The following is a 14,530-nucleotide window of genomic DNA, read 5'->3' as shown; positions in this document are numbered from 1 at the left end:
ACGTTTTCAAAGAAAAAAAATCTATTACTTTAATTTTCAAATAAAGTGCAATATCTATTAGCTTCATTGATCGAATTTCTATCAACTCATCTCATCACCTTGACTAGGATACACACAAAAAAATACTTTTATTTATTTGTATTAAAATCATAAACCGAATGATTTATTCTAATTTGTTTTTACTGGCGGTCACTACCATCTTAGGCTTTCTCCACTATTAAAGCCAGAAGCGGTGGTCATTTTACTATGAAGGCACATAATAGGCGGCTACCGTTGCCTGAGAGGGACAGACGTTTTACATCCATGCCTTTTCTGAGGTTCGAACCCGGGCCTTTCGGTACGGCAGTCAGAGTCATTAACTACTTTCCCATCTTGGCGGCTGACCTTTCGTAAATAGAACTTCGATAAATTCTGAAGTGATATATTCTAAAAATAATGGGATTTTAATACACAATTCTGCTAAAAATTCAGAATTTTCTTTCAATAATCTATATTTTGTAAATTTTGAAAACCAAATTTTACTCTACTTTTTACCAGGTTGAAGTGTAATAATGCCAGATGAAGTAGTGGTACAAAAAGGACTAAAATAATGTAAAGAAACTGCATCGTTAATACTATCATAAACAAACATTTTTGTAGCAGCATCTTCATCTTTTATTGTATTTGCAACATTTTCTCTTCTTTTCCCTTTTGGATCTCCAGTATCTAAATATGCAAATATTTATCTTATAATTTCCTTTTAAATTATAATATGCTTTCATTTGTTCTAATATCAGGAAGGCTGGGAGACCAGAGCGTTACCACAAAGCCATACTTCTGTCCTTTAAATCTAAGGAGGCTAGAATAGAAGGAGGAAAGTTCGCATGAGCCCCTACCTAACAAGCAGCGTCTATGTTTGTTCTGTCGAAACATTGCACTATGGCAGTGAAATGTACGTGTTTCTAAGCTGTTTCGTGCATGTATTTTCCAGTAAAAACACGTTAAATTTATAATGAAATGCTTTGCTATTGTTAAATTTTTGCTTTAAAGTAATAAAGATGATATTCATAATTTACTGTGTACAGAAGATTATTAAGAAATAGTTCGAAATCTTAATGCATATGTATAACATTAAAGCGTTTAAAAATGATGTTTCTGCATATTTCAAGGATTTGTTTAGGTTTTATTAGCAACCTGTTGGGTGTACTTTTCAATTTTTCCTTTAAGTGAAATTTCTGATTTATTCACAATATTATCATAATTTATTAAACAATCATTTTATGTACAAAATTTAAGAGATAGGAAAGAAAGTTATTATTTATTTATTTTTTTTTTTTTAGTATGCCTAAATACTTCAGCTTTAAGTTTTAACAGAACAGAAACGCTAAAACAGAATTCACATATTTAGCAGATAATTATCTAAAAAAATAGTCACGAGCTGCATTTTTTTAAATGAAAGTTTTAAATAGATCCTTTTCGGAACCAACAACTTTATACAACAAGAAAATAAATATTAATAAAATAAAACAGTTTTATGTGAATTTAATGATTTCAGTTTATGCGTGTTTCATATTTATGAATCTCAAAGAAATTGCCCTGAACTGAGTTGAATTTCAGAAATATACCCTATGCAAATTTTTGGATACGTCTTTCTGTCCTTTCAATTGTGTAAATATTTTACTTACTTTTATCGCTATACTGCTCAGAAATTTGTAAGTTTATGGAAATAATTTGTAAGAACAGAACAGTTTATCTTGATCAAATGTACAAATTATATTCATAACAGTTCACAAAACTTAAAAATGAATAATAATTAATATTACATAAAGAAAAGCATTGCTTTATTTAATAACTTTACAATTCATAAAAAAGTAACAATTGATTTCTTACTTTTCATGAAAATTATAAAACGAATTACCTAAAATGTTCAAATTATACAGTTTAAATCCTAGCATATATCATTGTATGTTAAGGAATGAAGAAACAAGCTGTAAACAGAAATATTAAAAGTATTTAACATTTTTTGATTATTATTAAGCCCTTTTTTTCACATCCGGAAAAAAATAACATGACATTGTGATATTTTTCAAAATATTTCTCAAATTACATGAAAAAGGTCTTTACTTATGCATGAAAAGTAATCCCAGGAATCTTTTTATGAAAATGTATATGTGCATCCATATGCAACACAAGATGACATGCTTCAAAAATTTAAAAAAAAAAAAATGTTGCATTGACAGACTGCCATGCACAAGTCACAGCGACAGTAGTAACATGGCCGCCAAGATTCACGGTTTTGAGTTGAACCTTCCCTCCTTCTATTCTAATCTCCTTGTTTAAATCCTGTTACTTCACCTTCTATACCTTCTTTGTCCATTTGACCTTGTGAAGCGAAGACCGCCATGATGTCATTAAGCTGACAGATTGCAATGCGCGAACTTCCATTAACATGAAAAATCGCTGCACACTTTATGCTTCCACGACAACGAAGGAATACAGTCAGTTTCTTGATAACCATATCGTTCGTATTTCAAATATTCACAGCAACTTTTTGTCTTGAAGTTGGATATAGATTTTTTGGCTATCTAAATCATTCCTTTATTCTATGCTGTTTTAAATGTAATATTTTCGCAAAGTTTAAAATTTTCTTTATCATTTTGCAGGCATATTTTTATTGCTTTCTTTTTTCTTCTCATTCTTACTAAAGTTATTAATTTTCCATTCCTTTTGTTTTGCTTTTCCATTTTATTTCTAATTTTCCCAAATTGATTTTTATTTCTACAAAAGTGAATTTATATTTTCTTTTCACTTTTTATTTACAAAAGTTTTTCCCCAAATTTATTCCTTTTTCACATTTTTAAGTTGAAAATTTGTTTTTTACCTTTAACTTTTTTTTTCTGGTTTTACAAAAGTAATATTTTTTTACAAGTTTAATTTTTCCTTTTCGATTTTTATTTAAAAAAAGTAGTTTTACATTTTTCACTTTGTTTTCAAAAAGCGATGTTTATTTTCATCACTTTTTTTTCAGTTCTCTATTTTCATAAATGCAATTTTTGTTTTTATTATTTTTCTCTTATGTATTTTACTTTCAAATGTAAATTTTAATTTTTAGCTCTTCATTTTTTTCGTTTTTAATAAAAGTAAACTTTTTCTATTCCTTAAAATGTTTTCTTGCTACATTTTTATTTTACTTTCTTTCCGTCGTTTTAAATACTTATTGATGTTACAATTGCATTTCTCCAAAAGTAAACGAATTTTAAGCTGGAAATTACATGTATATAATAGCCCTCTGCAGGCTTTCATGGATAATATTTTCTGTAACTTTGAAAACAATACGTATAAGGTTCATTCTATATTCACTCACTTCCAAAAGTTAAGCACGAAGATGTAAAATGCAAAAATATCAACAAATACTGCATTGATTGACACAAAATTCGGCAGGAAAGTAGCATATATATTTATGCATAAAACAAAATCAATAATTATATACAGGAATGAAAACAATATTAAATTTTTGTATGTTATATATAATGACATACTGGAGACTTAAACAGAATTATGTATAAAGGGAAAATAAACAGCATAAAATGAAAAAAAGGACGTTACTAGGGTATGTAATTCTCCCTCATCTGTATACAAAGTTTACGCCTTGTGACCATGCTTTCAATTAGGTGGTCAACCACCGCAGAATTAAGCAATTGCCATTCTTCTTGTAGAGCAGTTTCCAACTCAATAAGAGTGGCTGGAGGTGGTAAACGTGAAAGTTACGGCCGAAAGCATACCAAAGATTTTCAATGGGATTAAGGTCGAGGAAATATGCTGGCCACGCCCATCGACGATGTCAGCTCTATGTGGACGTGCGTTATCGTCCATTAACAGAAACGTAGGGCCAACTGCTGCAGCGTACAATCTCAGAATGGATTCTAGGACTTCATCTCGATACCTGACAGCTGTCAAAGAACCCCGTTTAAAGATGTGCAGGTCGGTGCGGTATCCTAATTAAATCCCTGCCACACCATAATGCTTCCGCCTCGGAATGCGTGATGTTTTGGACTGATTGCGCGTTCGTTGTTCACGCCATATCCTTATACGCTTGTCATCTGGCTCCAGAGCAAATCTTGACTCATCAGTAAACATGACATTGCCCTAGTCAGACACATTCCAATTGACATGTTCCCGGCACCACTGTAATCGTGCCCCTCTTGATTGGACGGATAGAGGAACACAAAATCGAGGTAACCGTGCGTACACTCCACTCATATGTCTTCGGCGTACAGTAGCTGCAGATATCGCCTTACCAATAAACGCTGTAACCATAGATGTCACACTTGTGGAGGTCGCTCTGCGATTCCGCTTGGCTACAATAGCAATATATCGATCTTCCGCGGGGGTTGTAAACCCTGGGAGACCGGCTACGGGCCTTCGGACGACTGTCTGTGTGGTTTAGAATTGTTTCCATAAACGTGAAATTACAGAATGATAAACGAGGAAGAATAGAGTAACATCTGTGATCAACTGTCCTGCTTCAATGCTCCCCACAGCACGCCAGCGTTCAGAATCTTCCATTTGTCTTCTGGAAGTCATAGAAACACGTATGTCTTGAAAACAAATTGTACGAAAGTTTTAAACACCTTCTATCAGCACTTACAATCAACTTCTGTAACCCTTCATAAAGCTGGCTTCTTATCAGACTGCCTTTTTTGCATATTTCTTGACATGAAATGCAAATATGTTAGGCTGTTACCTAACATATTTGCATACTTCCATCTTTTAAAACAAAGTTAAAAATGTAAAACAACTTTTTTTTTTTAAATAAAAAGAGAGAAAGAAAAATCAAACTTCTAAATATAAATAATATTTTTGTAAAACCAAAGAAAAGTTAAACGTAAAAAAATGTTTTAACGTAAAAATGTGAAAAGGAATAAATTTGGGAAAAAACTTTTGCAAAATAAAAAAAGTGAACAGAAAATGTAAATACACTTTTGTAGAAATAAACATAAATTTGCGAAAATTAAAAATAAAATTTAGGTTTGGAAAAGAAAAAAAAAGGGGGGGTGGATGAAAAATTAATAAATTAACTTCAGTGAGAATGAGAAGAAAAAAGAAAGCAACAAAAATATGCCTGTAAAATAATAAAGAAAAATTTAAACTGTGCGAAGATCTTACATTTAAAACAGCAAAGAATAAAGCAATGATTTAGAAAGCCAAAAGAAATAAATGTGCACTTCAAGAAAAAAACTTTCTGTGAATATTTGAAATACGAAGGACATGGTAATCGAGAATCTAATTGTATTCTTTCGTCGTCGTGGAAGCACAAAGTGTGAACCGGGTTTTCATGTGAAGCAGGTTCGCGCATGCGCAGTCTTAGTGTCATAATGGCTGTTTCCGCTGCACAAGGTCAAATGGAGAAAGAGGGTGTAGAAGGTGAAAAGACAGGATGCAAAGGACAGATCTATGACTTTGTGGTTACGCTCAGGTAACCCAAGCAATAGATGGCGGGTTCGAATTCGAGCCGTGGAGTTATTTTTAAATCGCTGAATTAAAAATAATTAAAAAAATTAAATAATTAAAAATAATTACGCACGAAGCAATCAAAATTAATCATGTCTAAAAATAATTATAAAGAGGAAATAATTAAAAAGTAAAGGCGTATTAATAATTAAAAAGATTTCATAATTAAAAGCAATTAATATTAATCAGGTATTTAAAAATAAGAAATTAAAACTTATGTCATTCCAAACCCGTGGTTTATGAAATCGTTCCAATAAAAAAAGTAAAAAATGTTGTTGCTACAAAAAATAAAGAACTTTGAAAACATAGGATCGTTGCCACGCAATAAAGTGATAACTGACGGATTACGTGGACACTGTCCCTTTACCTTAATGGTTAATCAGTACAGCACCACGTCCGCCATTATCCAGAGCCGCCGGGGTTCGCTGCCGTCCAACAGCCCGGGTCCCAGTGTTTGTTGATATCTGAGAAAAATATAAGTACATGGCCATACAGGGGCTTTTGTAACATGCTTCTTTTACAATACGTTACTTTACTAATGATTCAATTATAATACATTTACGTAAAAACTAATTTTGCAGCAGTGCACTATATATTATGATACTGATTTATACAATTCGTACATTACCAATTGTATAATTTCAATACATTACAATACTAATTATGCAGTGCACACACAGACTTTACAGTGTATGTTACGAAACTGAATAATAGAAACATTACCAATTATACAATTATTATACATTACAATACTAATTATGCAGTGCACCCATTATGCAACACTGCCCCATTGTATCCCTGATAGTGTACGTAGTACTCCTGAAAGTGCACACACAAAGTGCAGCTCACTAAAATTTTATGACCAATAATAATGCTAATAAAAAGGCTGTAATCATACTTTAAGATGCAAATTTATTCTTATTAGCCACCAGTAATGCTAATAAGAGGTAAGACACAGTTTACACTTATTTTTCCATTAATACGTACTACCATGTATACTATTTGACTGTCAGCAATAATGCTGCATAAAATACATTACACTAAATATTACGATAATGATTTAGACAAAATATTTCATTACTAATTATATAGTTACAATATATTACAAAACTAATTTGGCAGTGCGCACATGTGCAACGCTTCTCCGTAGTATTTTTGACAGTGCGCTGAGTAGTCCTGAAAGTGCGCACGCAGTAGAGCTCAGTACAATAAATGTAAATCCAGTAACAGTGCCAATAACAGTACTCCTAATTGCTTTAATAATATTGTAAGATGCAAACAATAGTAATACTAATAACAGGTGAAAGCTTAAATTTCGTTTATATTTCATTTACACACATCACTACAGACATTGCATTCTAGTTTCATTGTCAGCAATAATGCTGTTAACAAAATATTACAGTAAGTATTACGATACTCAATTATACAATACATTACATTACTAATTATGCAATTCCTATATATTACAATTCTAATTGTGCTGGGCACACGTTTGTGCCAAAATCCTCCATAGTGTTCCTGATAGTGCACATAGTACTCCTGATATTACGCACACAGTGCTATTCAGTACAATAAACTAAAAACTAGTAATGTCGTACTCACATAATAAGAATAGCACCACCAGTAAAAACAATAATAATACTGAAAAATATTACACATTAATATGCGGTCATTTACAAGTGTTCTCTCAATATGTAATTAAATGCACACAGTCAGAGTTCCAACAGTATGGCACACACAGTACGAAAGTTATATGAATAGTGCCGTTCACACATATTGAGACACGTTACAGTACTAATTTCAGGATCGGTACTGCCAGTACTATTACATAAAGTTAAACTGTAATTTACAATGTCTTCTCAAGCACGTAAGTGGATATAGTCGGTGTTTCCGACAGTTTGGCACACCTGATTCGGGGGTTATACTAATAGTGCTGTTCACTCATTTTCAGACGCATTACAATACTAATTCCAGGATCAGTACTATCGATACTACTGCTAGTAATTCTGATAAATATTACACATAGTTATGCAGTAATTCCCAAATATATTCTCAAGCACGTAAGTGCATGTACATATTCAGCAATTTTGAACAGTTTGGCACTGATCTAGCCTAAGGCAGAAGATATGTGCATGACTTTTGTTATAATATTCACACAAATAGACAATTGATTGTTAGTGTATTCACTTGTAAGGGTCCTTTCAAGCACATAATTACATGAACATAGTCAGTGTTACTAAGCTATTTGGCAAAGATCGGTGCCTAACGCAGATAGTTTGTCCATGATTTTTGTTATTTTTTCCACAAGATATTTTTGTTTAATTATAAATTTACAATAGGGTTGTCTATTAAGCTCTGGTAAATGAACGTGATGCTGATCTGTGAGTGGGCAGTCTGTGAGATAATGATCCGGGCTGCCTATATTACCAGAAACACAATTATCTGTTTTTGTAATTCTGAATCTTTCAAAGTACTGTGGAAACGGGCCATGCCCTGTGACAAATCGGACTAACAGTGAATTCCCTATATTGCGTTCAAGATGCACCTTTGGAATAAAATAAGCTGTCCTTCGTCCTGTATTGCTGATATTCCATTCATTTTGTCATGTGTCAGTTGCTATCTGCCTGAGTGTGTTTTTTGAAGTGTGATATTGGCCAGAGTATATGATACTGCATTATATTGTGTTCTGTAGGATTTTCAGCCGCTTGCTTTGTTAAAGTATCAGCAAATTCATTCCATGCATGACCTGCATGCACTTTGACCCATTTGAGGAAATATTGGCTATTGTAGTTTTCTTTTAGTATCTTTTGTATTGCAGTTACAATGGGAGAAGAGTGATCAGGATTATTGATCGCACGTATAGAGTATTAAACTGTCAGTAAATATGATAGCTCTATTATGACGTTGTTGTAAAGTTAATGCTTCTTTTATAGCCAACATTTCGCTCTGGAAGACAGTATTATTTTCATGCAAGTGCCCTTGCCAAGTATGTAGAATGCCTTGGTTAGCAACTGCAACAAATGCACTTCCTACGCCATTATCAATTTTCGATCCGTCTGTATATAGGCATACCTTAACTTCTGGAGCTGTTTCGTTTTGGTGCAATATGCGGACTCCATTTCCATGTATTTGAACATTAATTAGAGATCCTTCATAATCCTAGGGGTTATAAATCTCATCTTTGTATTGAGTAATTTGACGTAATTGCTTTAAAGTTTTCCTAGCTGCCTCTTCTTCAATTCTAATGTGTAAAGGAAGTAGTCCAGCAAGAACATTTAACGCATCCGTAGAGGTTGTACGATAGGCCCTAGTAATCAGTAGTGCAAATGGTCTTTGAATCATGCTTAAGTACTTGATTTTCTGATCTTTGAATCATGCTTAAGTACTTTATTTTCTGACCTTGCATTGGTTACGCCCATATGTAATGATTTTTCAATTACTGTTTGGAAGAGGATTTTCTGAAAATGGCGACTGATGCCCCATTTATTGCCTTGAAATAGTTTTAAATAATTGGCTATGGTCACTGCTCTTTGTTTCAGATAGAGGAGGTGCGGAATCCAGGTGAGTTTGGTGTCAAAAATGACTCCCAGATAGCGCAAGGTTTTCATTATTTGTATGCGTTGATTGTTAATGCAAATTCTGGGCTGTCTGGTAAGTGAGCCACCTTTTTTCGGGAAAAGTATAATTTTTGACTTGTTATCAGCTATCCTTAATTTCCGCTCTAGACAAAGTTGATGAAATTTTTCACAACTTCATTACAATTCCTTTGTAGTTCATCGCGAGTCTTACCCTTTACTATGAATGCTACATCATCTGCATACGCATGTATGCTTGCATATTCAGGCCAGGATGCCGCTATGATATCATTGTAAAACAAAGAAGCTTTGATAGCGTCATTTCAACACGTCACTTCCCGTTATCACGTGGTTTCAAGATAGCGAGGCCACGTGATCCAAGATGCTGGTGACCACGCCCCATTTCTGTAACGTCACTTCGGTCATCCGGTTACCTGCGGTTACTACTACTAATAAAGTTGTGTTGTATATATAACGGATACATTTTCCTTTCTGGTCCACGATAAAAAAAAATTAAAAAGTAGTAACTGAGCAAACGCAATAACTTAGGAAAATTTCGCATCAATAGTAATTAAATTTTTAAGTGATGGATCTTATTTATCTAGAGCAATAAAATCCTCTGAATCAGCAGTAAATTTTACTTTTTTTTCGAAATTTATCTTATAATTTTAATTTCTTATTTTTTGAAGGGAAATTCTCACAATTGATAATATCTTCTTTTTGTGTACCGTTAATCATAATATAGTTCATTTGTAATTTAATACACGCTGCATCATATAATTGTCTTCCATATAATGTGTCAAACTCTAATAGATCATATACTAAGTTCAGTGTTAGAACTTGTTTTTCTGATCTCGTTCAACCTATTATTTACGCACCAAAATTCCATTCTAGTAATAAAGAATGCTGATTTGAATCAAGAAATTTATCTGATTTAGCGTAATCTTTAATTATTTTTTTTTCATTTATACAGAAGATAATTTTACTCGGAGTAAAATCATTTTTAGTGAGAGTAAGTTATTTTTTACTTTGAGAGCAAAATAACTTTTAAGAATATATAATTTTTTACCAGTAGTAAAATCAGAATCTTCGCTTTCTTTACTATATAAATGAACGATATAGAAAAAGAAGAGATTAGTAGAAAAAAGACAGCTAGGACAAAATATTAAACTTATCAAATTTACAAGCTGAAATTAGAAGAAAAAATGCTGATCGATTAAGCGAAAAATTAGGTTAAACCTTAGAGGAATTTCAAAAACCTATTACTAAAGAAATAGAAAAATATAAAAAAATCAAATAAAGAAGTTCTAAAAAATATTCAAGATGCTATGCAGAATATATCATTTCCTACATTAGAAGGATTATGCCTGACCATATCTGGCCATAGTACTTTAAATAATAAAATATCACTCTGTTTTAATCTTTTCTATATTAAAAAACTAGGAAAGGCTTAATTGATAACGCCCCTCCAACAGGAAGGTCATAACAGGAATCTTCAAAATAAACTCTTAGGGAAACTTCTAAAGGGGAGGTGATTTATTCCCTTCGTTTTTGGGTGTTTGATTATATTTTACTGAGCAAGAAATATATCCTGCCTGATTCTTTTACAAAAGCTTTAATTATATATCGGAATAACTTTGATTTTATGTATTTTCAGGTGTGTAAATGTTTACTCACCATATTCTTTTACAAAATATGTATTATTTTAATTTTTTAGCCTCATTTGATATCTCTAGGCGAAGGACCATTTCGGTGTGTTGAACATAGATGGAAATACGCTATATTACTTTACTCTGACGGGGGTTTGAAAATTTTGTTTACATTGGAAATTCCTGATCCTTTTACAGAAAATATGTGTTATTTTCATTTTTTTAGTGACATTGGATATTTTTTTATTTTGAGGGTGTAAAAAATGTTTAAAAATTGCTCTGTTTTCATAACTATTTTAATAATTTTTTTGTCTTAAACTGATCATTTTATCCTTTTTTCTATACGAACTAAAATTCAGTGTCAAATTTCGAGAACCGAGGGAACGAATAAAAAGTTGAATTTCGTAATTTTACAAAATTGATTTTTATTATTTAAAAATACAAAAATTTAAATATTTGAGTCATTTAAAACATTTTTATAACTGCAAATGCATGCTTATGATCAACGATTTCAAATTAAAGGCCGGATGAGAACTTTTGCGCACACGGTGTACAATACAATGCACATAAAGAGGACTCTTTTGGGTTTAGTAAAAAAATGAGTTAAAACAAGTGGTTGCTATAGCAAAAATAATTTTAATATGTTGCTATCAGTTGGGAACATTTTGCTTCTGCCGTTGTAGTGGAAAGGTAGCTGTATCGAATAGTCAGTAAAACTCTTGTTAAATGTTTATGACCGAAGCTCCGAAGTCTAGTCAATTTGCGAAAGGACTCATCCTTTTGGGCTTTGGCCAGCCGATCTCGGATTGGCCAAGACAGTTCCTTGCGTCGAAATTAGAAGTGTTGGTATAAATTACTAAATTAGACCCAAAGTGTTAGTAAATCCTTTCGCATTTCTCGGTTTTGCAATTGTATATGTATGTATATATAATTTTGAATGTTAAAGTTTATGACAGATGAATTCTGAATTCCGTGGCACAACTGCATTAAATATCGTTTGTATCGTTGTCCTCAGTTTGATGAGTATAACAAATTTAATATTTTATCTACAATTTACTTTGCAGGTGTAATTCGCAGTTTCAAATCCTCTAAGTGTCGAAAGTTTACTCTATAGTAATTGCTTTTATAAAAATGAAACTGTTAATATGTGTAGTGTTACAAGAGTTGACGTGAATATTTATTTATCATTGCTATTGTTGGGATTTAATATTAATAGAGTTTAGAACTTATGACCACCGTCAAGCAATACAGTTCTCGATTCGTTTCTGTTGAAGCAACATGTCTAAAATCATAGAAATATAAAACAGAGCTTTAGGTGTAGATTTTTAACTAAAATAAGTTTAAATAAACGTTCTTTACTCCAGTCTAAATCAAGATGACAAGTCCTGAGAAGGTTAAAATAACTTTTTTTTATTAACTCTTTAAATTTAACAAAAAGCACCACTTGTGCTTAAAAAACAAAACTCTGCCGCTTGAGAGTTTAACGTAACATAAGTTGAAATATAATTTCTCGTATCATAGTCGGACACTGTACAAACTGGGCTATTTAAGATGGCTCAAATATTTAACTGCGCAATTTTAATGTTGGCTGGCAAAATAGCTAAAGCTTCAATAATCTTTGTCAGAGCTGTCGATGAGACGGAAACTGCAAGGAAGATTCCAAAAAGTTTTAATTCTGAAACATTTAAATCCTCGACTTTTAAATACTCACTCGACTAATTTGCATTCTAGTGAGGACTAATTTCAAATCAAAATAAGTAGATAATTAAAATAAAATACTTATATTGTTCCCCATTAAATCTGAAACTAAACGAAAACGAAGCTTTCAATGACCTTCAAAGTTCACAAATTCTAGTTGTATCCGAAATAAAATTTTTAAGATTATTATTTGACCGAAAACTGACTTACCTTCCACATGTCTGAGGAAAATGTGTTTTAAAATGTTAAATGTTACAAAGGTACTGGCGAATAACATCTGGGGTGCAGAACGTGGCTCAGTACTCAAATATTTACAGAGCCCTTGTCCACTCTAGATTGGACTACGTCTCAGTTGTCTATAGATCATTCATCATAATTCAGCGGCCATATTTGCAGCAGTAGGTCGCATTTTCGTCGCTCCTCGTGTTTCGTCTTTAGCAGCGGAAGTTTTTATTTTCAGATGCTGAAACAAGTTTTATTATTTAGCCCACATCAGTAGGAATACGTAGACACTAATGTTTTGGTTCTACGACCAACGGTTCATTAATTACGGATTCATTAATTTCTCAGTTTAACATCCAACGGGGCTGAACCTTAAATTGCTTTTGAGCGACCGCCGGAAGCCGAATCATATTGAATTTTATATCGCTGGAAAGAGGACCTTACAAGGAGTATTTACAGACCAGATTCAAGACAATTGGTTAATTATACCGCTAGTAATTAATTTTTAAAGTAAGTGATTCTGCAGCCACGAGGTGTCCGTGACCCTCGACCTTTTCAAGCGATCCAACGACCACCTGCTGTCCAGCGACCCCCCCGGCGTCAGCGACTTCCTTTCTATCAACAAAGGGGAAAGAAGACCAACAAAAGGGACTGTGTTTTAATTCGTCTTTTCGCTAATTAGGCAACTAACTGAAGTAGCTCTTCGGAACCTTCAGTTTTGGACTCCTCATGTGACAGGGATTACAGGGATATAAATTTCAAATTTTTTGGACGACTACAATCCGAGTTTTCATTTTTTGTGACTTTATTTTGGACAGGATTTTCACCTTCGCGCGCCTGTGTTTACGTACAGTGTTTACCTGATTTATGTCCATCTCTTGGATTACACAGTGACAATATTTGAACGATTTCTGCAGAAACTCATTATACAGAAGAAGAGCAGAGAAAATAGCGGCCAAGTGTCAATTCGCTTACCGCGGCTGCTTATAGATAGTACAGAGAAGGTTAGCAACCAAGGTAGGATTGCCTGTTTCTAATTAAATCAATTAGTTTAATTAAGAATGGCATTACTTACTGGTTAGACTCGGCTAATTTTAGTCATTAACTTCATATTATAAAATAGGCTTCAGGTATAACACCGGATACTGTATAATTATCAAACTATGTCAATTTGTGTCATTTTGCGCTATCTAATAATATCTATTACTGCTATGTTAATTTAATTACAGTTTCTAACGCTACAATTTTGCTGTGATCGTGTGCATTTAATTTGTACTCTGCACAGAAGGCTCTAGCTCCCATTACAAATCTGTTTTATTTACCTCAGTTCAAACTGGCTCATTAATTATATTAATTGCCAGTATAATTCTCTTGTATCAGTATTTGATAATATGTTTTTACGGAATGCATAAACAGTAGCATTTCTTATCAGAGCATTATGATTTAGTTTCTCTGTACTTTATTCTAAACTTTTACGTGTGGTAATTGGCTTACCAACGTGTTTTAATTAGGCAGTAATTAAACATAAATAGTAATACTATATTATTTGTGTGTATCCCTGTGCATATTATTTATTCCGTGAATGTATAATAGTACTATTACAGCATTCTGGTCACCTTTTGATTATTCTATTTTATTAATTAGCATTAATTAATTTGTTGACCATTACAAATTTCTTCGAATAAGAGCATTAGCGTTACTTAAAGTGCAAGTGTGTGTGAATTACGAGCAGAGTTAGTGTCACAGTGAAATTTTACTGCAGTGAAAGTGAATAAGTGATTATTAAGTGCTTACAGTGATACGTGTGCAAGCAATTAGTGCACAAAAAGTGCATTAGTGATTAGTGCTGATTAGAGTTAGTGTCACAGTGAAATTTTACTACAGTGAAAGTGAATA

Source organism: Stegodyphus dumicola, chromosome X1 (assembly GCF_044657685.1).
Source record: "Stegodyphus dumicola isolate Sdum_Otavi_A_Nest chromosome X1, ASM4465768v1".
Taxonomy (NCBI): Eukaryota; Metazoa; Arthropoda; class Arachnida; order Araneae; family Eresidae; genus Stegodyphus; species Stegodyphus dumicola.
Note: the sequence above shows the minus strand (reverse complement) of the source record.